This window comes from Thunnus maccoyii, chromosome 3, assembly GCF_910596095.1.
Source record: "Thunnus maccoyii chromosome 3, fThuMac1.1, whole genome shotgun sequence".
NCBI lineage: Eukaryota > Metazoa > Chordata > Actinopteri > Scombriformes > Scombridae > Thunnus > Thunnus maccoyii.
Genome location: NC_056535.1, coordinates 8,612,660 through 8,634,718, shown reverse-complemented (window position 1 = coordinate 8,634,718; position 22,059 = coordinate 8,612,660). Strand labels below are relative to the sequence as shown.

Below are 22,059 nucleotides of genomic sequence, written 5' to 3'. Positions count from 1 at the left end.
GTTGGTTTGAACAGTCATAAATATGTTTTCTGACTGTTGGCATTTTTAGACTCACCATCAGCTAACACGACACCCTGTAACACCATCATCTTGGCCTCTTGACAGGTGAATCTGCCCAGACCATTTCTGTATTTCTGTAGTTAATATGTCAGGAGAGTCTTTCCACTTGTTTCCTCTTGTTAGGAATTTATTTCCTCCTCGGCAGGAAAATGTAACAAGCATCAGTGGGTTAAACAAGACTTACGGACACTTTTAGGGCTGACAAACTCCAGCAGGAACACTGTGTAGACAGCCAGACTGACTAGCATGGCACCTTTAAGGCTACGAACAACATCGTTGTCTAAAAAGAACAGACTCACTCTGTAATGCAGTTGTGGGTAATGATCTCACTGACAGCTATGACCTGCAATGTGAGGGTCCTGTGACTGATGGAAACAGCCAGAGGCATTATAGGCTAGTTTGCTGGTAGCCTTGCTAGCTTGTCTTCTTGCACTGTAGAAGAAGGTGAACTTGTTAACATGTCATAGTGTAAAAGAATATAACCCCAACTGTCCTTGGAAAATTATTAAAACACCTTATAGCCAAGAAGGAAATGCTTTTTAATCAATTTGCCACTTTTCTTTCCCCACTTCTTAGTTTTGACGAATTAGGATTCGAACAATGCTAAAATTTTCCAGTGTGAAAATGATGATTGTAAGAAACAAACTAAAGACCAGTATTCCTGCAAAATATCACATTGTGTCCCCAGTTAGTGTTGCCTATTAGATAATATGGAACCACCTGGCACAGCCAGCTAAAATCATGCTAACAGATTAGCTGGCTAGTGGTAGTGCTAGCTCAGCTTCCTGCCTTGAAAGGTCGTAACAGTTCATCAAGATTCTCATTTTGACTTGTCATAGCAGGAAAGACACAATGTTTAATAATACCAGCAAACCAGGACAAACATGCAGAACACCTAAATCACCTAAATTAAATGCCTGTCATTAATTTTATTAATTACACCTGTAATTTTCCTATATGTCAAAGTGTCTGCCATGACAAAGATCTATCACTCCACAATAAAGGTACATCTGCTGTTGTAAATGCCTGATCTCATGAGATGACCCACACTTTTTTCAAATTTAATTTCAAGCTAAAAATAAAACATTGTTGTCTTCAGGCCAGTACAACATTTTGCTCTCTATCTTGTGTAATGTATTCATCCAGAACTTAATGTGCGTCTGTAGTGTTAATCATATCTTTGCTCATTTGTTGTTATTAATGCACAGCCCACACTCTGCTTGTTAGTACATGAGAGCGCGGGTGCAGCAGTAGGCAGCACTGTCCTTATTTGGTAGGGGTATTTGTTGGAACAACAGTGTGGATACAAGAAGGAACTGGGAGCGTTTTCCTGCTCCGCACAGCCAGAGCTGGCCATCTTCATATCCATGCTGGTTTGACCCACTGTCAGGTGTTTATAGAGACATCACTTCATTAGCTGATGATGATGCCGGACACACATAAGGGTCCACCATCTGCTCCCTGAGCCTCGCCAAGGTTAAATATTCTCTTGGCGAGATAGAGAGGGAGGCGGTGGTGATATGTTTAAGCAACAATGGATGGAAAAGGTTGAGTTAGAGAGAAGTAATGGAAGAAAAAAAGGCAATATTTCATATACCCTTTAATGGACTGAGGGCTACTGAATAATAAAGACGAGTGAAAAGCATTACCGTTGTAATCACTCACTGGAGGGGAAGTTAGAAAACACTAAAGTGTTTTTTATACAAGTGTGACACATACATACAAATAAGAGGAAGTTCAAAAAGTGCATAATTATAATGCTAGAAAAAGATAATTGTGTGTTTTTGTGTGTGTCTGAACTAGCTGTTACTAAGATGACCGCTGCATTATATATATTAATATATATATATATTAAGGCCATTACTCAGCCAAGTAACTGGAATGCATTAAAAGATGACATTAATTTTATCTGTCAAAGCATTAACATTGTTTAATGCATCAGGATGTCATGACATCCACCTCGATCTAAAAAGTTGTTCAGCCTCATTTCATTCCGACAGTCTGGAATAAACAAAGCATTAAGGCCAACAGGTACGGCCCCGCTGGAAGTCACTAATTGCTGCAGAGATTCTCTGCACGTCAAATGCTCACCCCGACACCGGGGTCACCTCAGAGATGAGGGGATTGGCTAATTCGGCTAATTACCCTGGCAGATACTGATGAGTCCTTCCATTAGCAGGGTCACCCTTTAGAAACCCTGTCCCAGTGTAGGAATGCAATTAGAGATAGTTCTGAAATCAATTTCTGTATGTATTCACTTCATTTCTTGTTTTGGAGAACGGGCCACAATAACAGGACTAAGAGGGAAGTGGTGTGGGAGGGGGTCGAGCCGTATGTCAGGGTGTGTTATTTTATATTTCTGAAATATGGATACATTGTCAAAAGGTGCTTTCAAAACAGATACCTGAATGGTGCTTTGGGGGGATAAAAAGACATCTCTCTTCCTCTGAGGAGCCAACTGTAGCACCACATCCATCTTGTTCATTGCTGTGTGAATGTTCCTGCTAACAGCACACCTTTGTACAGACTGAGCCGTCAAGATACTTTCATCATGCTCTGAATGGACAGGATCACATATTCAAGGCCATTATGCTTTAGGGGTGCGGAAGATCAAACATCAAATTAAGGCTGATTTAGGGCCATTTAACTGTCTCTCTCAGACACAAAGGAGCCAACCAGGTTTTTTCTCTCTTGAAATGGAACAATTTCCTGGGACGTCTACTGTGATGCATTATAATGTCTGAATTTCAACTGTCATCTCAGCTCTCATTAGGAAGACTTCCATGGCAACAGTCTAATCTGTGTGTACAGCCTATAAGTGTGCAGGAGACAGACTGTCTCTTTGTATGCACCGTATGTGTGTGTATTTGTATGCATATGTACTTGTGCGTTTGCAAGTATGAGAAAAAGCATACAGAGGTAATCTGCTGATCTCCTGACCGATCTCAATTTACATGAAAACCAATTACAGTTGAGGCTGATGTGTCTCGTTCCAGAGCAAAAAACAAAAGCGATGCAAGGGAACGTATCAGGGTGAAAAGGCAGAATTCAAAGGATGATTGCCGAGATACAGAGCAGTGGATCATCTGAGGGTTTTTGTGCTTTGATAAGACTAACTGTCTCCATTTAGTCAAACTACAGCTTCTGCATAGGAAGGACTCTTTTCTGTTGGCAGAGATCACAGTTTGAAAATGGAGCTCAATCTGAAACACTTTTTTTTTCTCACTCATAATGATTCTGCTGTGATGAGTTGTAGTTACACAAGCAGTTTTAGAATGCAAAGATTTCCATTTTTCATGAATGTGATATTTTCATGGCAGATGGCAAACAATCTTCTAAAAAGAGCAACACCTTGGAGATCTCAGGATGCAAGAAATGGCATTCAGTCTGGCTCAGTTCACCATAAATATATTGGAATCCTTTATAAAAGCTCCTCAACAAAGAAAATAAGAGGCACTGGCGAGACATTTTCAAAAAGCTCTTGAACATGAAATAGCACCTTTTATCCTTACACCTTGAGAGATTTTCCTCTACAGTGTGTTATTCCATAATACAATCTTCACCTCCTACACAAACACATACATTAAAACAAAACCAGACAGCAGAAGAGAGAAGCATTCACTTAAACAGCTTGTCTATAAAAAGGAAGCCTCCATGTTTGGCGTGATGTTCCCCCAGCAGGAAGGCGGGCGGGGTGGGCTGAGGTTTGGAGCGGTAGGGTTCAGGTCAGGGAGCAGAAAGGAGGAAATGAGTGGAGACAGGCTCTGCTCTCTGCGGTGAGCCTGTGACACTGCCTGGCCACCTGTCAGGCCCGGTTTGCTGCCTGTCAGGCAGCAGCCTGGGATGGGACAGGCAGGCAGGGGCTCAAACATGGAGACGAAGGATGGGGAGGGTGAGAAGGATGTATGAGAGACAGATGAACTGGTGTCTGCATTGCCATGTCAGGTCAGGAGGAGGCTATTAGTGGGACTTCAGAGGACACATGACTTTTACACAAACCATAGCAGCTGGTGTTGTGTAGTATTAGTGACAGGTGAGAGGAAGAACATGCATAATGGAGCTTAAAGTTTTTCGCTGGATTTACTACAAAATGTTTTTCGTCTCAACAGTGATGAGGCAGTGAATAAAAAGATGTATGAGCTATGACCTCTAGCAGGTTACCATCGCAATGTATCACAGCCAGCAACTGAATCATTTATGTGTACAAACAAATATTATCTTATGCTTTTATCCTTTAACAATGAGATCTTAGATCTTAAAGTGAAGATTTATAGCACACTTTTATGTTACTGCATATTCAAATTCAGTGTGCTTCACACAAGAGTATAAATACAAAAAAAACTACAAAAGCAAAAGGGCTGCACCTACAATAACAATGACTTTCATCGTCTATTGCCAGTTACTTTGTCTTATCAATAATCTTTAGGTCCATAAAATGTAAGAAAATAGTGATAAATGATAATCACACATTTCCAGAACCACAGGTGACATCTTCAAATTTGTCCGAAAAACATTTCAAAATCCAAATATATTCTGTTTACCATCATTTAAAACAAAGAAAAACTGGAAATTCTAACACATGAAAGGCTGAAAGACATATTTTTGTCATTTTTTTCTTCAAAAATGACAATTAATTGTTGAAGATGTATTTTCTGTCAATCAACTAATGAGTTAATCAACTGACTGTTGCAGCTACAGACTAGAAGTAGAACTACTATATATATATATATATATATGTGTGTGTGTGTCTATGGTAGTTTATGACACTTATAACTGATGTTTCTTCTTCTTCTTCTTTGCTGTTTTTGTTGTACATGGGTAAACAAGAGTATCATGAGTATAGTATCAGTTTGTAGAGGCTGATGATTTGCTGTTATATTCAATCAAACCTCCACCACGAAAAAATAAAAATTTCCCCACAAAAAAAAAAAGAAAAACTTCTTAAAAGGAAATATTTTCATCATGAAAGTCGATTTTTCTTTCTCTAGACTGATCTTTCCTTTAGGAAAAACGAATAACTGCCCTTTTTGTTTTATAGAAGGGTTACACCATCAGGGAATAAACATGGTCTTTGGTTCTGTTTTGACCTGCTGCTTCTAAATACAGATGAATTGAAGTATTTTTTTAAACACTGTTGAAAGCATTACTTCTTCCTGCCCTACTGCCATGATGTGCAGGAAAGGAAATCTAGGAAATGTGTTAAGAGCCGACTCAAAAAGAGCTTGCTATGTGTATGAGTAAACTGCAGCAGTCCCTCTTTTGGGTTGGGGTCGATATAGTCACTTCTCTTCATGGAAACCATCCATCTGGTCACCACAGGGAAGCCATAGTGTGAAAATCTGACATGTTATATCCTGTTGGAGGATTGCATTAATCCTCAAGTCATCCTCGAGTCGCTCTTCTCCACATACAGAAGATAAATACTGAACAGTCAAAACAATATGGCGCAGGAAAAAGGACATACACACGTATTACACACACATAGAAACACACAGAGAAAAGAACAAACTCGTTACACTTGAGTGGGCATGTGCACACACTCGTCACACACTGGTACCATGGATGAAAGCTGATATCAGGCCCTGTTTGCAGCAAGGTGAGGTAGGGGACATACTGTCTGAGTTCTTTAACACCAAAGACTTGACAACAGCACTGGCTGAGAAGGAAGACAGCTTCTCCCCATACAGGCTTCAGCTCTCTCTCTCCTCCTTGCACACTATTCCACACACACTCGCACTCACCCACACGCGCACACACACAGAATCCCTGACCTCTGTGGTGTGAAATGGAGGGATGGGGAGGGAGGTGGGGGTGCAAAGTAAAGCAAGAGAGCTGTCAGAAGAATGCATCCAACACACCCTTGACAGGATGGAAGTTCAGAAGCTCGCCCTCATCATGCAGGCAGAGCACAAGGGGTGAACATCTCAATTCAAGCGATTCAGCAAACAGAGCACAAATCAAGGCACATTCTCCATATGTCCGCTGCCTGAACTCAGTCGGCTGCTAACCGTAAACATGAAAATCTGTTCATCAGCGTTGATTGTGGAATATCCTGACCTTTGCTATTGTCCCCTTTTCTCATATTTTAATTTTGATGGTAGAGGATAAGAATATTGTTTTGAAGCTAACTCCAAATAAATACATGTCTGTGGGGTTTGTTTGTGCGTAAATGTTGAAAACATGGTCTACACAACGATAGACTGTTTAGTCATGATTAATGGTACCCAATCAGATTGCTGCGCAGTAGCCTTTCACCACCCAGGGGTGTCTATGGAAATCATTTTCATATCCTGAAATTGATACCCACTCTCTTCTCCGACTGCCTCTCTCTGTACATCTGACCTAATCAAGTATACGAGATGAATATGGGATGGTCATGTGATTATGTCTTGTCTCTTTCTGCATTGCAAAAGATTGCTAATCGGCAGTGAGTTATGGCAATAATAACCAAGCTTCCTTATAATAAGGTAATCAATTCAATCTACTGTCAATTGGCTCAGATTAATGCTCCATCTTTGTTCCCTATAGGGGGGGCATAATTGAAGGTTTCTGAGACTATTGACTTAGGTTGAGTAAACATCTGTTCTTTAATATTCTTTGTTGAGTGCATCCATTAATTATAATTGTGCCCAATTAACAGAGTACACATTCAGTGGAATATATCGGGATTCAGTTTGTTCTGTGATGAATGAGGTGTCAGCTTTCCCCTCAACATCAATCGCAATTATTTTTTTATTTCTGACTGTACTACTTCCCACAGGCACTTCTTAATATTCTTCTTTTTAGAATCCAGTATAGCCCCTCTGAAGCAAGTGACCTCTGATCTTGCAGCAAAGGATGAAAATTTTATTGCCAAAACAATCACACAAACCACCTTTGACATTTGCACAACAGATGCCCATCGTTAAGCCCAAAGGAAAGTTTGGGAGCTGGATTTCCATTGAACACCCACATGCTTGGCCTTTTCTCTCCATGGAAATGCTTCAACACTGACCCTTCAAAGACCCTTTGTGGTTCTGTGGGTAGGGGTTGAGAAGACTTTGTAAAAGAGAGAAGAGGGAGAAAGATTAGAGCCTCTCTCTTTCTTTCAGAGTAATGCATCTCTCTCTCTGAGGGGAAGAAATCAGAGAAAGGGGTCAAGCAACGATATTGAACAGGGCTTCAGACAAGTCTGAATTTCAGGATATCTATGCTGACATGAAACCACCAAATTAAATTCAGTGCAATTGAATCCCCCTTTTCTCCACTCTAAACCCCTCTCTTTCAAAGCAGGCAGAAGGGAAAAATCAATAGTGTATGTATTGATATTAATGTTCAGCATTATGCGTCTAAATGAAATCATAGCAGCAGAGAGGAGCATAAGGCCTTTATTAACAACATGTGCTGAAATCAAATTACCATCTAGTTCTATCTCTCAGGTGGCTTTCCTCCAGGTAAACCAAACTGCTGCTGCTGCTGCCGTGCATTGTTTACCTCCCTCTCAACTGGGCTCTGCTGGAAAGAAGAACCTGCTGCAGTAAACTTGTTGAAGTGGGAGTTAGCCCACCTGTTTCTTTCATTCATGTCCTTCTGGCTCCTTTTTTAAAATAGCAGTCCCACAATGCAATGCTATAGGCAGAGTGCATGAGGTCATCTGAAAGAAGCAAGGAGCGAAACGGCTCAGTATTGATGTTTTAATGCTTTATTCGTAATCTCTTCCACGTTGTACTCATTGATATGTAGTTATATGCAAAGTAGCACTGACAGTGTGACCTGCTGCACAGAATAAATACATTAATTCACACAATACTGTACATCCAATTTAGACGACATATTCCTCAAGAGTTTTAAACATAGCATGCACATCACAGTCGCTTGCTCTGAATTAGTGAACTACAGCGAAAACAAGCAAATTCTCATTTGCCTATTTCTCTGTTCAACAAACCTCACGAAAATGAAGACAGCAATTGAGTGTCGCTGAGATGACAAAACATGCATTGCAAATGTAGTTTTTAGATTACTGCTGTAGCTCTTCTTGAAACGACACTAGTGCACAAGCTGCCAGTTATGTAAAAAGCCAGATAGGAGCTAAGGAGGCGTATTTAGTTAAAACAGGATGAAAGGAATGAAAATTTAACTAAATGGTAATTTAAGCAAAACAAAAAAAAAAAAAGGATGTGCAACTTGGAAGTGTGTATGTGTCTCTTAACATGCACTGAAGTGTGAATGGGATAAACCCCATCTTCTCTGCATAAATACAAAGTCAATACATTTAGTGTATAAAGAATAGTGCCTGCTGGGCTAATTACACTTCAGAAAACTGTTGTTTAATTAAGGAGATATTATATTGGAGTCACGTCTGCTTGACTGACAGCTGAATATCAAACTTAGCTGTGAAAGTGTCTATTTACAACATGTTTATGGTCAGATACATTTTTGTAAACTGACATTTCAATCTTGTAGAAATCCACTGTAAATCCATTGTAAACTGTATCTTAAATAAAGTGGTTCTTCACAATAATTACATTCTTTAAGGAGCAAACTGGACCTTGATTAAAAATGTTAAGATGAATCCATGTCATTTATATGGTGGTGGATGAAGAGGCCTCTTCATTCTCCCTCAGATGGCCGACAGATTTGGTGCTTGGACCAGTATTTGCTGCTTATGAAGGAGGCTTTTCAATATTCAAATCAAATCAGAATGAAAGCATGAACTTGTCACGCCTGGACGCATTTAAATATTGAGTAGCCTTCCATCATTTCTTTCCTGGGGCCAGCTCTTGAGATGAAAGGTAAGAGAGTGGAAAGGCCATGCCTGGTCAAGCGATTTGAAAGTGCTGATATCTGCATCCCTTTGAAAATCAAATGCATTGCCTTTGTCATCGAGGGCTCCGTCTTTGATATTTCTTTCTTTTTGTCGCCATGATGCCCAGCCTTCAGCTGTTTTATGGGTAAAACGGCTCCAATATTAATGGTAACTGACTTTATTTTCACATCCATTTGATCCTAAGAGGCAGAAGCAAGACAGACACAAACCCCTGCAGTGCTTCTACAGAAAAGCAAATCTACTGTATGGTAACATAGTGAAGAAAAAGTGAAAGCGACACTCACAGTGTACTGTTGTCATGGCTGTGATGTCTCACACTGCATCTCCCAGTATTTAAGAGCGACTGTATCAACAAATTTAACAATTTACTTACATTGTTGTCACAGTGGCCACAAGGAAATTAGTTATACGAGCAGTTTTTAATATTAGCATTATAGACATAAAGATGGATGTAAACCTAAAGAAATGTGTTTTAGTGATTTAGGGCCACTACGACCCTCCAGAACAGCTTTTTTATTTTTGAGTATTTGGGGATTTTATACCTATCAGAGTCAGCGTTAGAGTGATGGGAGATATTCCATCATTTGGTGTTTTGATGGTGGTGGTGGAGACTGCTGTCTAACATATCTCCCATAGGTGTTCAACTGGGATGAGACCTGGTGATTGTGAAGACCATAATATAAGATTCACATCATCTTCACACTGATCACACCATTCAGTATGGAAGCATCTGCATTTGTGACGTTTCTCCAGTTGTTTATTCGACCTTTTAATTTATTTTGCCAACTGTTTGTACATTTAGTGCTTACATACTTTGCAATAGATCTTATAAGCACATTTTGGTGCTAGCAAATCATAAAAGAGTCACTGCAGTCTACTGCTAATAAAGTGTGGTCAGGCCTGACTGTCCTGAAGGATTAAACCATCTTTTTTGCATGTTTTAGTCATTTCCTATTATTATTAATGATGCATACATTACATATTCCAAAGCATACTATGATGTTTTATAGTTTTTGATTATTAGATTTTTATATTTTTTTAATGTGTTTTTCTACCATCATAGCAACGAATTGGTGACTGTGCTTGGTGCTAGTTAGGTGGGGTATCGGAGCTTTGCAGACTGGAAAAATAAAAAAAATGATCCACAATAGACTAAAAGGCTCTGAAGAGCTGAGGGGAGCTGCAGAGCTGGGAGGTAATTCTCTGTGGCTTCAGCACTATGAGCAACTCCTCTCACATTCATAATTATTTGATCCATGACTGATATTTAAATATTTATTAGTGCAACTTTAAGCTACAGTATATTTATGTAAAGAATTTTGAAAACAATTAGAAAAACCATGAAGCTATATGGTGCATATTGGTTCAAAGAAAATCATTTTAAAACTAACATTCAGTTCGTAATCCACACTCAAACCAATAAACTGAACTCTTAACTAATGAATGCCTATGTGAACATTATGAATATATGCAGGGGGACCTTAACACTACTATAGACAGTCTTGTCTGTTTAACCTGTGATCATTAGCGTGGGATACTACTAGGGCTGTAGTCTGCTGGTCGACTGGTCGATTAGTTGGTCAATATGCTCTCGTCCGACTAAATTCTCATTGGTCAAATAATCTCCGTGTTACTTACATAAGTAGAAAAGTGCTACATCAACAGCTTTCCAGGAGTAATCCATTATGTCCTGCGGCAGGAGGGACAGACTAACAAATTACCTGTGAAAATGGGGGTGTATTCAAAACCCCCCCGTTGTTTTCACAACTTTGTACTCGCCCAACCTAATGGAGACTGCTGGGTCTAAATGTACTCAACTGTAGTTTACTGAATGTACTGAACGTTCACTGAATCCGTGTTTCTCCATAATGACATATCCATTCATTCGTAAATCGACAGCGTTTGGGAGTCTCCGAGCAACGCTGTTCCGGTACGTGAGTCAACCTCTGTGTCGTTGCCTGGGAAACCACTGGTAGCGTGGCTCCGTTAAGGAATATGTTTGCGTAGCGAGTGGGAAAGAGCGAGGGGCAGAGAAGTGACGGTGGATGCGAGCGGGGCAGAGGAAAAGGTTAGTAGTAAATTGTCAGTCTGGCAGTAAATGTACAGTACAGACTACAGTGTGTCAGTTAATAAATGCTAAAAAGTCAAATCTGTTGTTTCCCCAAATACTGGAAAAGTAAAGGGGGTTAGCTCCAAAGTTAGCAACAGTGGGTTAGCCTAACCTGAAGACACAAAACAGAGAAATACAGAACAGAGAAATGTGTGGCTGCCGAGTTTACTGTGCACTCTGTCCCATTACAAACCAATGTAATGATGTAAATAATGTTTTTTCAAAGTGTGTTGAAGCACATCAACTCCTCATCATGTCCGCCCCTCAGCACAGGTAGCTCTCTCTCCTACATCATGTTTACTGTGTTGTTGTTTTTTAAGCTCATGTCTCGAGAGGCCCCTGGAGGCCCGAAACCCGGAGTGTAAGCACAACCTGCATGCACCAACAAATAGTTTTAAAAATATTCGTATGAAATAAATACTTGTAAAAACCCACTATTTGTGTTTTACCAAATACCATAGTCGGATTTGGCTCTACCCCAAGTGTGTACCTTCAATACACTGGAGGTTTTCTAAACAACAGCATTGCTGTGGGCTGTTGTCAGGATTCAAACAAGTCAGATTTCACTTGGGGGGGAAAATTTAAGAAGACTTTTTGTTTTGCGGCTGTTTTCAGAAGATAAATGACAACCTGAATGATGACCACAAACACCAACAGACTGCAAAACAGTTTATGAAGAAGTTATCTAGAATATAAAATCTGTCCTGCTGCTAGAGCATCATTTTAGGATTGCCTGGAATACTGTTGCAGACAAGGATCCAGCATGACTCAGACCTTCCAGGGAGACTGCTCCATAAACAGAGGGCTTGCCAGTAATCATAACACACCATCTGGGATCTGGGTGCAATGATTTCTTTAATAGGGATGAAGAGGCTAACAGGGACAAGAAGCAACGGGTCTCCGTGCCAGGACACCGGTCCAGAGGAGGTCTCACCAAGTGCCAGTCCAGACCCATCAACTCACATGAATAATGCTGGAGAGTTGCCTGTGGTCATTGTCGTGGCAGGAGTGAGCAGCGAATTGTGTGTGCAGAAGTGTCTTTGAGTGTGTGCATGCATTTAAGTGTGTGCACTATATCAGCAGGTGTGAATATGGCCTGCATATGTGTATTAGGTGTGAGGAGTGATTAATTGGGGCCCCAGGTGACACTGGACGCTGAGACATATTGTCAAAGCTGTGAATCCTCACTGGAACAGACAAGACAACAGCTATTCTGAGCCATCAAACTGAACATGTCATGACTGACCATGCCACTGGGAATGGTCAGACACTGAGAAGACGCGTCTTTGTGTATCTCAGGGCCCAGCGTGGGCAGGCTCTTGCTGGGCCTGTGTCCACTCTGGTGCTATATTGATGCCCACCATCAAAACAACTATTCCTCCTGAGCTCAGGATTTGGCAGATCACTCCCCACGGCACTCCATGATCTACAGAGGTTTTGTCAAGCTATACCCTGCACTTTAGACACGCTGTCACAACTTCAGAGCTTAGCACCTTTCAGATGCTTAAGTGAAGTTAATAATCAGCTTTAGCGTGAGTTCAAGTGAAGTGTGATGTGGTTTCCCAGAATCGTCCATTAAATTTTAACAAGAAAAGATTGACAAATTTTATATTCACTTGAAAAATGAATACATTTGCATTAGAGGGACTTCAAGACCTTGAAATTGATAAGGTCTCTTCTAAGAATCATTAAGCAGGTTTCAAGAATTGTGAATCTGAGCAGTGAAATCCAATGAAAAATATCAAAGAAAGATTCCCTTTTCCACATAGCTTATAGATGAAGTTTTCATTAAATTTGTGTCTTTGAAAGTTCTTGTATATCATATTTGAATGTTTTATCAATATTTTTGGATTATAGGCTGAAATGTTTTGGCAAGAAGGCAAAAACCATTTTAGAAATAGATGCTCCCAAAATGTAGCAGAAGCTTTAATCACTTGTAATAAGCTGGACAGTTTTTGTTTTTTCATTTAATTACTATGAGATGGTATAAATAACTAATGGGGGGGGGGGGGGGTGAAAAACACTACCAAAAACATTTACCCAACTGGTGAAAGCAGCTTGTCACATTATGGCGATCTTTAATTCATCAAAATCCTCAAATAAAGAGAACATAATCTGCATTCCTACCCGAAAAAAATAAAAAGGGTTTCCAGGGACTGCTGTGCAACATTACCACCACTCTGACTCCATTTTCAGAAGTATAAAGCCCGCATTCTGTCCCAAAGGTATTGAAACCCTGCATAAAAGTGTTCTGTTATAATGCTGGCTTGCTGGCAGAATTAAAGTGTCTGGGTAGAGGAGACCTCTCAGACACTTTAAAGGTCTAGTGTGTAGGATTTAGTGTTATGCAGCAGTGAGGCTGCAGATGGCAACCAAATGAATACCCCTCCCCTCACCTTCCAAGCATGTAGGAGAACCTACGGTGGCCGTGAAACTCCAAAAAAACCAGAAAGGCCTTCTCTAGAGCCAGTGAAATGCAGTGTAAATGGAGCTCCACCGTTACTGAACCTGTCTGCTGCAGAGCAGCAGCGGACTACAACTCTGCAGCAGAGAGATTTCCTCCAGCAGGTCAGTTCTCCTCTTAGGTCCTGAAGTTAGAACTGTATTCATATGAAAATAAACCAAGTTAAACACATTATTATTATAATTTTTCTCTGGCCAGGGGATGTCATTGAGCCACTCCTGCCCTCCTGCCTCACACATCCACGCCCCACTCTCTCCTCTCAGCCTCTTACTTACTTTTTAGCATTTTTCAAAATTATGCAGTGGGTGGAGTAAGGATCAGACATGGGGATGAAGTTACACTTTAAAGTCTGTGTAAAGCAATAATAAATGTGTTTTCAGGTTGTCACACCATAGAAAAATGTGTAATTAACCACCCAGTCAAATTTGAATGAAAATGAATGAAAATCTCCAAGTATATAAAATAGGTTTCAAAATCCTGGAAAAATAAGCAGTATTCTCTGCTCTGAAAGTCTGGGGGTGTGTCCGCTGTAGGCACTGACAGCACAGCCCAACTGAACAGCGTTTGAGTTGACAACGCTCACACCACACTCCTGTATAAAAATACACAATTTAAAATAGGTGTAAGACACGTAACATGGTTTATTTCCACTGTTTAGTTCGGAACATATTTTCTATGTAATATGGAGTAAAAATGTAACTGAAATGACTAGTTAACACCAGTCATTGTTATGTTGAATGATCATCTTTTTCAATGGAGTATGGTGCACGTAACGTTACTCACTTGGCAGCTTTATTGTGGCAATCACCCTTGGAGCAAAAGCCTCTCACGTCATACATTTTGGTGAAGTGCTGCCCAGCAAATGCTCTCCCTCTGGCCGGGGACCTCCCAGCTGCAAAGCTGGTGCTGAAGCTGAAGTCACTGGTGGCTCCACCTGTCAACGGATGCTGCAGCTGAGTTTAAAATAACTCCTTGAGTACTAACGTTGACCGAAAAATGTCCCCACTCACCAGTAACAGCAGGTTATCCAAAGTGAATCCCACTTGTCTCTGATAAAAGTTTGTAAAACTACCCGGTGTAAAAATAGTGACTATAAGTACATGCGCCCTAGTGTTTATAGAGTGGGGGAGGGGTCATGCTAGTTACCCCTCTATGTCATAGAGCCACCATGTCAGGCCTGCCCAAATAATCCTGAACTCAGAAATGGTGAAAAACACTTTAACGCTCTGACTCCACAATTCAATTCTACATAGTTCACAGTCTTTTCACGTTTTCAGTTTTGTTTTTAAATGATCAATTGTTTTTGTCTTGTTTTTTATGAATACAGATGGGGATTATTGATGTATATGTATTTGTATTTTCTACAGAGGTTCTGCACATGATGAGGTTACATATGTGCATCTTCTTGTTAGTGTGGAAATAAATTGGTCACTTATCTGGTTGTTGCAATAACAGAATGTGATGTATTTCTTCTTATGACTTAATCTTCTTTACTACTATTTTTCTTACTATTATTTGTCTTTTTGATGCTGTTTTGATGATTTGTATCAGCTGGTTGTTAATCACCAGCAGGTCCATGGCTGCTGTTTAATAGGGGTCACACCCACATATGTCTCAGAAATGCTGAGGAAAGCCTAGGGCTGAAACGCGTCAGTTTCCTTCTGCTGCTGTGCATTACTAAAAGTGTTACATACTTATCTGTGAGTGCTGATGACTTCATTTGCTATTTTTGGATACATTCAGCACACACTGTACTCTAGCCGAATGAGGAGAGAATCGATATGCCGTTGGCTCCGCGAACAGGATTTAGCTCCAATTAGATTCAATTTCCAGGTGTCATGCTTAAGATTATTTTTCATTTGACGGAGTTGGGGTGTGAGAATGTCATAAGCACAGATGGTAAGTGAAGGAGATGGACAACACAGGGCACAACCTTGGTATTATCTCCTGCAGTAACTGGATTGAGGAACTGTGTTGAAATTTGAGGTTGTTGAGATTGATTTTGTCCTCCAGAGAAAAGTTCAAAGAGGGGACAAGTTTTCTTTTCATTTAAGTCAAACCACAGTGTTTGAGGGGAACGGTGGTATCTGTGCGTATAAACCAAACTATTTGCGCTGACAGCTGATGATTTTATATCTTCACATCTCACTCAGTCTCCATCCATCGCACCACCACACAGTTTCTATTACTTTTCCTCTCTTCAGGCACTTTGGCTTTCGCTTGCTATCGCCTGCGCAGAAACGGCAGAATACAATCATTCAATTTCTTTTCTTTTTTTTTTTTCTTTTTTTTTTTGCCTTGGGTGAACACTCCTATTCCCTGTATGGATGGAGACCATTACAGATCAGACAGCGCACAGGGGAATGTGTCACACTGGATCGTCAGCACAGAAAGTCACAGGTGGGCACATGACAAGTCATTAAGTGTCAGCTCTGTCCCCATGTAGGAGGGAGTGCCCTGGGTCAAATGGAGACAGTGACTGTAGAAGTGTAGCAGAGACAGACAGCGATCATAACAGGCCTAATGGGCAGGACTAATGGTGCAATGGGCTCCAATTACAGGCCTCTCTGACAGCTGCTCACCACCACTCTGGCTTCACCTGCACTGGGAGCGCACAGCAACCAACGGCCAGCCAGTTGAGGACATTGTTAGCTCACATAGAGTTGCCTGCCTGGACTCCCTGCTGGAAACAATGGTCCACTGCACACAATTTAAAGGCCTCACTGTGCATGGAGGAATTTTGCTTCATGAGCGAGGGGACTTTATTCTTTATCTGTGGTTGACGTTCTGTGAGAGAGGTAATATTTCAACCCAGTATCATGGCAGTTTGTGAAATACTCACGAAATTTAATCTATAGATTCACGTACAAGGACACGAATTTCCCATTTTTTTCATAACACTCGGCATGACTTTCAAACTAATGTATTTCAATTGCAAGAATCTTTCGTGCTTGCACCACGTATGACGCTGTGAGCATTAGTCTGGTGGGCTGACCGGAGGACTTGCTGCCGGGAAATATTTTCCTCATTGTCACCGTCTTAAGGTTTTAATGATATTTTTAAGATTTCTCAATACAAAAACACAAAAGTGTCCTTGATAACTCAACAATATGATTACATTACATTATGGTTAGCCTACATTACCCATGATCCTCAGCCATCGTTACTATGGAGATGAAGACAGTCTGCTTTGTTACCCATTACAAAACCTTTATTTATTGAAGCTTAGCAAAAGTTCAGTAAGGAGGACTATCTTTTGCATGCCAGGCGTAATTTTATTGCTTGTACCTCCTTGTCATTCTCATTTCTCACGCATGCTCAATCATTTCCTAGCTGTCGATGCACAGGTGCGTAGTTTGACTTTCAGCTTTCACCAGCTGAACACTTCTACCCAATAGCACGGCGACACATTTTCATTGTTAGTCTATCATCTGGTTGCTGTCTTTTTAAATATGTCTCTTTCTCTCTGCTTTGGTCTGGCATGCTGCTGTTATGTGTGCCCCTCCATGTCCCCATCTCCACCCAGGCTCCACAGGATCGCTGGTACCATCACTTCATCAGCTATCAGCCTCATCTCAAGTCATCTACCAACACCACCACCAGTGTCTGGACTCCATGCGGGGCTCTATCTCATGGCTGCCTCAGGGATGATGTCCTTGTTGAGTCCAAGTGCATCTATCTGTATAATAAACATTATCTTTTCTCATTAAATGGTCTCTACTGATTGAACTATTTTACCTACTATTTAGTTTTAATTACTGAATTTATTCCAAACAGATCTACCTATCTATCTATCTATCTATGTTTGGAATATGTCCAGGGGTCTCATTTTGAGATTTCTTTGTTGTACAATGGCATTTCTTCTTAAATTGTGAAAAAAGCAAAATCTCATAACAGTCAATTAAAATAACGACATTAGTAATATTTCGTATGCAGTATGCATACAATAACCAAACTTTTACTGGTTATGTCAGGATACTGCATCCTTGAAGCCCCTTTGACCCTCTGGCTCAGGTGACGTCACAGAGCTCACAGGCTATAAACAACAAATTACAAACAACGTAACCGGCTGCCATCACTTTATTGGCTGACGACCTTCAGTTGTGGGGCTACAATTTAATAAACATCTAGAACACAATATGCGTAATTAAGATACAAATGTATCTCTTACATCACAAGGATCCACGGTCATATTTATACAGTATATCAGTATATGATTTGTCTCATTGTGTAATCATGTGCAAATAAATAAAAGCAAGCAGTATGACTGAATTATATGTGCATGAACTTTACTTTTATTATTTACTTTATTATCCCGCTCTACCTATGTAGCCCACCTATTCCTAGTCTAGTCAGGGAAAGGCCCTGAGTTCTTTAAATCAGCTTACTTAATGTACAATAAGTAATACTTAGATGTTACTCTGTTTCTCTTTTGTTTATATATACTTTTGTATTTGTCTTGGGTTCCTATATTCACTAATAATGAACTGTATTACACTTATTAGGCTCACTTTTATTTAACCCTTGTATTAAATCTATGCACTGTAATCTACCTAATGAATTAGACTACTGCAATAAAATAGGTGTATCACTCCTTTAAACAAAACTGTCACTGATATCCACTGTTAAATACCTCTTGTTAAAGAAATGACCAAACATCACACTGGAAGTTATTTGAGAAATAATGAACTTCTATTATTTACTTTTGCAAATTATGAACAATGAGATAATATTTAGTCTCTTTCTTATGGCAATAACTCTCTTCAAATGTAAAACAAGGCACTCACAGTGAAATTTAGATTAGCTCTGGTTTAAATTTATACCCAAGTTTGTGGGCCCACATTCACCACACACAAGCCGGCAGGTATTCAAATAAAATAAAATAAACCCCATTGCCAGCCTGATTGAATGCATGGGAACGGAGAGGTCCCAAACTATTTGGCCACTTCACTCAAAAGAGCATCAAATAAAATGTGGTACCTTAGTCATGAAGCTTGACTCCAATCAGCAGTTTAAACCAGCCTCACGGTCTCCGGGAAGGAACAGGATACACACTGAAGTCCAAAGATGGCGGGTCCGGACCATGTAGTGAAAAGTCTCTCTGAGCGTTGACTTAGTGGCTCATGGCGCTGTCCGATAAATCCTCAGGGTTTCCACGTCGAAAAAGATTAACTAAAGCCTTGAGCATAAACTGGGTTAGCTACACAGTGGCTATAAGTCCATTCACTGTGCTAATGAATGCTAATAAACACACGTTCGGCTAATGAGCTAATAAACAAACAAACGTGAACAACTGTACATCAAACTTCGAGTAGAAGTATCTCCAGCTGCTCGCAGAAAAAATGTAGCATGTAGCATGTAGCCTGGCCTAGAGTGTCGGGTAGATAATCTCAGACACCAGCTACACATTTGTTTGTAAACACTGCGCATACATCGCTACTCAGTCTGTCATGTTACACAATTTCACTTACACTCTACTTCCTCTCTCTCTCTCTCTCTTTACATACACCTGTGTGATCCCACCCACCTCAACCATGGATGTATTATAAGAGCTGGATACCGGACTAAAAATGGCGCCCATTCAGTCCTATAGGAATTGCTCGCCTGGCGCATACGCCAAAAAGTTTCTAGCTTCCGGGTTTGCTTTCGCGTTATGCGGCCCACTAAATGCGCGCGGTAGTGTTTCTCCCGCTGGCCCCGGCCGCGAGCTCCCGCGCGGCTCATAGACTTTACATTCTGATGACGTCACGGATATTTAAATCGATTTTCTCGGCTTGAGGAAAGTGTTACAAACATAAAACCTCCATGGATCAAAACTTTATAATAGAAAGAGTCATAATCGACGTTGTTTGCAGTTCGAGGCGTCCTGTCAACAGTTTTACAGGCGTCTCTTTTACAGTGGTGGTCTATGGGGAAAATCCTTTTTGGGCCGCAGGGGGATTTTTCGCTGCAATACCGCGAGTGGCCACTTTGAAAAAATGGCTGCAAGGCTGAGCAGCAGCGCCCTATCCAGCTCTTATTATACATCCATGACTTCAGCTAATGAATGACCAGTATTAAACTCTCTCTGGAATACTACTTCTTTTACTAGCATGAACTCTTCAAAATAAAACAAATATTTATAACTATACATGTATATTTTCAAACTTATTTATTCCACTGAACCTTTTAATCTTTATCTAAAAGAAAAAAAATCTACTATTTACACAACCCTGGAGATTTTTTTGTGTCTTCATGATTCTTGGTTTTGGGATTATCTATCAGCATGACATACACTAGTCCATTCAATCAGAATCAGAATCAGTTTTATTAGCCAATGCAAGCATACAAAGAATGTGTCTCAGTGTTTGCTCCCAAAAAACACAACACGGAAGAATAAAAATAGACAACAGTAAGGTAATAATAATGATAATGACATAAACAAAGTAATATCAATATTAAAATTAAATTGAAATTTTAAAATCTATTTACAGAATGGAATAGTAAAAGTTTTGAAATGGGATATAAAACTTGAAATGAAATGTTGACTGTACAAAGGAAATATGGACAAAGAAATGAATTGTATTAAATACATGACGATGACAAGAGCAAAAATTAAATGTTACATGTCGCTACATAATTAAATTATGTAGCTGTGGAGGTTGAATGCAATGAACAATCTAAAGTCCAGTTTGATGAAATATATGAAAGTGACGTGCAGGGATTGAATGAGGGATGTGAAATGTAAAGTCCAGTTAGATAACACCGACCTCAACCCATTTATGAGGCCATGGTACAAAATTTCAAAGGCAAAGGCAGGTTAGGGTTAAGGAAGGGCATTGTGTTATGGGTGGACTTTTTGCATTCATCTCCGTTTTGGGACGTCTGCCGTGGGTGGGCTTCATTCCATTTCAAATTGCCGCCAGTCGGCGGCAATCACAACCATCCAAATCCAAACACCACTATCTCTGTTGTGTGTGAAGGGGGGACTCCATGAGCACACACAAAATCTTAATCAGTTTGAAATGAATTCAATAATTAAAAGTAAACAGTAGATATAATAGTAAATAAAAGTTTTGTAACGGGTAACAAAGCAGACTGTCTTCGTCTCCATAGCAACGGTGGCTGAGGAACATGGGTAATGTAGCCTCCTGCTATCCAAAACAGACAAAAAAAACTTGATTTCTCAGTATCAAAGGAGAAATAATTAAAACAGATGGCCATGACATTCATCTATCATATTGTTGAATTATCAAGGACACTTGCATATTTTTCTGTAGAGAAATATTGAGGATATCATTAAAAGACACGGGAATTGACAGTGAGGAAAATACTCTGGGTCCTCCGGTCCACCCACCGGACTGATAATCAGTGTCGTACGTGGTGCAGACACGAAAGATACTTGATACTTGATATTGACATGCATAAGTTTGAAAGTTGTGCTGAGTGTTTTGAAAAAAATGCACATGAATCTATAGATTAAATTTCATGACTGTTTCACAAACTGCTGTGATACTGGATTGAATATTTGGTCACAAGTCACTTTTTCTCTTCGGCTGTTTAAATTTTGTTTGTGTTGAGAGAAGATTGTATTGTTTCCTGCTCCTTCTGTTCCTTACTGAACAATGCTGAATTCAGAGGCATGTCATTATTTAGCTTATCACTAATGTCAATACGTCTGGAGACAGCTGAGTTTGGAGCCATCAGTTGACAGCTGCAATACATCACTGGATATAATTTTCCCAGAGTTCTAATCAAAATATTAATTGTGCTGCTGTGCCGGGCTCCACAGCTTCAATCCATCTGTGAGGAGTATATTAAATAAAGGGTAGGTCCTTCCTCAGGAAACCCCGCCCGCTAATGTTCCCCAGCATTATGCACACACATTTGTCTTCAAGGAGGGCAGCTTGTCCTGCTAGTGAATTACTCTCCAGCGCTTAAAGAATATTCATTCACTTACTGCCGGAGCAACCTGTCTGCTTCCTGCCCTTCTAAATGGCTGCGGATCATTATCAGTGATAGAGAGGCTTTTTTTCCCCTCTCTATGTCTTGGCAAGTGCTTTGCTTACAGTATCTAAACAGCCTAGCTCAGCATTTGTGTTGATGGATTAAAGCTTGTTACGGCAGAAGCATTTTTGACCATCAGTGAGGCACGTCACTCTTTAGGGCATTAATCATTTATTTTGGTGAGAGGCAGAATTGTTAACTAGCTACAGTGTTGTTGCAACATTGCTGCAGCAAAGTCTGATGGATCGAGAAACAGAAGCAGTCAGACCACTGGCTGAGCAGCAGGGTTTGTGACCAGTACAAAAACCAATGCAACATTAAGGATGAGAATCTTATGGGTTATTCTGGGGCTAGTATAAGTAAAGAAAAGCCTGCATCTACCTTGAAGGGTACATCATGCTTACTGTGATTTTCTGTTATTTTATACTGTATGATGATATTAGATATCTATGTTAAACATCAAAGTTCCAAAACTTAAGGTGAACTGCTGGAAATCTTTTGCGAGCTGGCCAATCAGAACACAGGGTGGCCTTAGAGAGGCAGGAGCTAAAACAGCCTGTTTCAGACAGAGGCTGAACTGAGGAGCTGCATAAAGAGCCAGTATAAGATAAATAAGGACCATAAATCATGCAA

The 22,059-nt window shown here is 40.2% G+C and overlaps 1 long non-coding RNA gene across 1 annotated transcript; it reads right to left on the bottom strand.

The window, feature by feature from the left end:
- Nucleotides 1-16,633: 16,633 nt before the first annotated feature.
- LOC121894617 lies at nt 16,634-19,292 on the bottom strand. The gene is made up of 2 exons (XR_006095583.1): nt 18,421-19,292; nt 16,634-17,119 (listed from the first exon to the last, which is right to left on the bottom strand). It is a non-coding gene; the product is annotated as an uncharacterized LOC121894617 (long non-coding RNA).
- Between the last annotated feature and the right edge of the window lie 2,767 nt (nt 19,293-22,059).